This window comes from Cebus imitator, unplaced genomic scaffold (genome assembly GCF_001604975.1).
Source record: "Cebus imitator isolate Cc_AM_T3 unplaced genomic scaffold, Cebus_imitator-1.0 Scaffold51, whole genome shotgun sequence".
NCBI lineage: Eukaryota > Metazoa > Chordata > Mammalia > Primates > Cebidae > Cebus > Cebus imitator.
Window position 1 is genome coordinate 10,039,369 of NW_016107366.1, and position 3,857 is coordinate 10,043,225.

The 3,857-nt window shown below is 50.7% G+C and overlaps 1 protein-coding gene across 1 annotated transcript in view; it reads left to right on the plus strand.

The window, feature by feature from the left end:
• Window positions 1-1,928: 1,928 nt before the first annotated feature.
• Window positions 1,929-3,857, plus strand: part of ZBTB8B (zinc finger and BTB domain containing 8B) — a 33,716-nt gene continuing 31,787 nt past the window's right edge. Inside the window, exon 1 of the mRNA XM_017527942.2 lies at window positions 1,929-2,037. The gene's annotated coding sequence lies outside the window, so the exon portion shown is untranslated. The remainder of the gene's footprint in view (window positions 2,038-3,857) is intronic.

The following is a 3,857-nucleotide window of genomic DNA, read 5'->3' on the forward strand; positions in this document are numbered from 1 at the left end:
TGTGGCCCTTGCTGTTGCCCATGGATCCCCTAGGCACCTAAGCGGCCTGCAGCAGCTCGGCCCTGGGAGAGTGGACTGTGGCCAGGCGGACACAGGTCTCTTTTTTTTTAAAGTAAGAAAGCTCACCTGGAAGCACCAGCCCTTTCTGAGTGTGCAGCCCTGTGCCACCACATGGGTTGCATGCCCATGAAGCTGGTCTACCTGCCATCCACTTCCTCACCGCAATGGCATCCTCTTGTTTCTTAGACATGTACCAACCAGTTTTCTGTTTCATCTTAGCATGGTTCACTACTCCTCAACAGGGCCTTAGTGGAAAGGGTAGCCATTTTTTTTTTTGAGACAGAGTCTCTGTCACCCAGGCTGGAGTGCAGTGGCGTGATCTTGGCTCACTATAACCTCCACCTCCCAGATTTAAGTAATTCTACTGCCTCAGCCTCCTGAGTAGCTGGGATTACAGGCATGCGCCACCATGGCCAGCCAATTTTTGTGTTTTTAGTAGAAACGGGGTTTCAACATGTTGATCAGGCTGGTCTCGAACTCCTGACCTTGTGATCTGTTCTCCTTAGCTTCCCAAAGTGCTGGGATTACAGGCGTAAGCCACCGCAGCCTTTTTTTGTTTTGTTTTGAGACAGAGCCTTGCTCTGCTGCCCAAGCTGAAGTGCAGTGGCTGGATCTCCGCTCACTGCGATCTCCACCTCCCAGGTTCAAGCAATTCTCCTGCCTCAGCCTCCTGAGTAGCTGGGATTACTGGCACACACCACCATGCCCAGCTAATTTTTGTACTTTTAGTAGAGACGGGGTTTCACCATGTTGGCAAGACTGGTCTCGAACTCTGACCTCAGGTTATCCACCCACCAACACTCCAGCCTGGGTGACAGAGTGAGACTCCGTCTCAAAAAGAAAAAAAAAAAAAAAAATTATTTTTTTTTTTTTTTTTTTTTTTTTTTTTTTTTTTTTTTTTTTTTTTTTTTTTTTTTTTTTTTTTTTTTTTTTTTTTTTTTTTTTGTAGTCTCTCTCTGTCGCCCAGGCTGGAGTGTAGGGGCGTGATCCCGGCTTATTGCAAGCAAAAGGAGACATTTGGATATGGAGACATATACAGGGAAAATGCCCTGTGAACATGAAGATGGCCATCTGCAAGTCCAGGAGAGAAGACAGACCCTTCCCTCCCAGCGCCCAGAAGGAACAAACCCCGCCAACATCTTGTTTTCAGATGCCTCCAGGATTGTGAGACAATAAAATCTGTCATTGACGCCACCCGGTTGGTGACACTTAGGTACAGCGACCCTAGCAAACGAATACACCCTCGTTAGAACTAAGCTTCCTCAGAGCGGTAAGCTGCCTTGTTTTGCTCACAGCTGTCCCAGAACGCGCCTGTACGGTCACTTAGCACCTAGTACTGCCATTTTTCCGTTTCACTAGTATGTATGAACCGGAGAACGTGTCAAGGGAAGAGCTGAATCGTTTATCTTCTGCAACGACTACCCAGTAAAGGTAACCGCGAGTATGCAATAAAAACCTGTTGAATCGTTGAAACCATTTCACTTATTCCCAGATTTTTGCGGAGAGCGCCGGTAGGTGAAATGTGTGCGGACTGATGAGTCACAGCTCTTATTCCCTGGGCTCCATTAACACCCACGACGTGCTTTTCGCTCTCCAGACAAAGAGACCGGTACTTGGCAGGTCCCTCAAGTGGGACTCAAAAGACCGAACCGAGCTGCAGCCTTTCTCTATCGTTGGTCCTCGCCCCTTTTGGCATCTTGGTACTTGTAGTTTTGTCCACTCTATCTTTACCCGAAAAGCCAGTGCTGAGACCACAACTCCCATCACCCTGCGAGCACCGGCGCCTTCAGAGCGCATCCTCCGAGGGGCGCCAGCGCCACTGACCACCCCGCTGGCCGAAGGGCCCGCCTTCACGAGCCTAGGCGCTCCTGCGATTGGCCAGCAACCCCGCCTCTCATCGGAGGGCGCCAGGTGAATGAAAGGGGGGCGTGTCGGTGCGCGGTGCTCCGTGGCTGAGCGGCTGGAACCCGCTAGAAGGTGAGCGCCTAGAAGCGTGTTGGTGCAGCAGCTTTCGTTGGTTTGGGGGAGGATTCGGAGCGCCCGGGAGGCTGACCCGAGATTGGGGTTAGCGGGCAGGGTTGCCCCCTCTCAGTCGTCCTCCTTCGGTCCACTTGGCCCTTGCAACTCCGGGGACCTCACGCCGCGCGAGCCCTTCCAGAGTGGGGAGAGGCGGGCGCGGCCGTGAGCCCCCAGCTTCCCTGGCATTGGCCTGCCCCCCGCGTCGTCCAGGTGGGAGTCGCGGCGCCGACTCCTTTCTCCACGGTGAATGGTGCCCAGGCGCGGGGACTCGGCCACACTGGGGAAGTGCCTGCCGCAGCGATGGTCACTTTGTCCGCGGGAGGCCACTAGAGGGGCTAGGCCTCGGGGCCCCACCCTCGGGCGCCGTACCCTGTAGCTGGTTCTCGTGGCCTCCGCAGGTCGTCTGATGCTGGATAAGGGAGGGTCCACCTGTCTTGCGTGCAATTTAGATGCAGTTGACCCTGAAATTCTTCATGTGGAAATGGAAACTTCTTCAGTGCCTAAAAGAAAGAAGTGACTTCCCCAACCTGTCGTACCGTGTCCTAGAGGGTTTGGGGAGGCTGGTTAGCATAGTAGTTAAGGATGTCAACCCTGGAGTCTGTCGGTTCTCCGTTCCATTCCTAGCTTGGTGATGTTATCTGTGTCTTTGAATCTCAGTTCCTCCTCTGAAAAAGAGGATGTAGAGTATCTGTCCTACTGGGTTATTGTGAGGTGAAAATGAATGTGCCTGTAAAAGGCGGGCATGATGGCGGGCACCTGTAGACCCTGCTACTCGAGAAGCTGAGGTGGGAGGATGTCTTGAGCCCAGGAGTTCCAGGCTTTATTGAGCCAGGATCGTGCACTTCAGTCTGGGCAACAGAGCAAGACTGTGCTTCTTTAAAAAAATTAATTTAAAAAGTAAAATAAATATGCTTGTACTTTATACAGTGTTTCATAAGTAATAGTGTCCAGTATTTTGCTAAACTTGAGGGGCAGGTTTTTGTTATTCTCAGGTTGGTGGGACTCAGAAAGGATTGGGGGTGGAATTCAAGGCTGCTTTTGGCCTCTGGACGGAGACAATCGTGTGATCTGGCTAGGACTCCCTCAAAGGTATATGAGAGTTTGTATTGCAGGTAGTTGTGTTGGCATCTGCTGTCTCCTGGAGAACAAGCACTGTATTTGGTTCATTTTTCTATTCCTGGCATCTTCCTTGTGTCAGGCATTGTATGTAGCGGGTAACTGTTGAATTGAATTGGAACCATGGGATGGTTGGGAGGTTCCCTGCCAGAGTGTGGACAGATGTGCTTCTGAGAGCACTCTGCCCTAAGAGCTGCTTTTCTGGGAGCACTGGTGATCCTCAGCACTCCTCAGGGCAGCAGCACATTCAGGCAAATGGGGCTGATATAGATAAATATTTACACAATATATACCAAGTACAGGATTGGGGAAAGTTTTGAAGAAAGTACCATATGGATAGATTTTTGCAAAGTCAGGAAGTAGAATAAAAATAATTGCAACAGAAAAAAATAATTGCAGTGAGAAAGCCAAAAGAAATTGGTTTTAGGTGCTATTGCTGGAAAGGAGGCTCTTCCAATGAAAGATGGAAGTGCCCTGGGAAGAGGCCCTGTAGATCAGGCCATATGACAAGTTAAGAAGTGTTGCAGCCGGGCGCGGTGGCTCAAGCATGTAATCCCAGCACTTTGGGAGGCCGAGGCGGGTGGATCACGAGGTCAAGAGATCGAGACCATCCTGGTCAACATGGTGAAACCCCGTCTCTACTAAAAATACAAAAACATTAG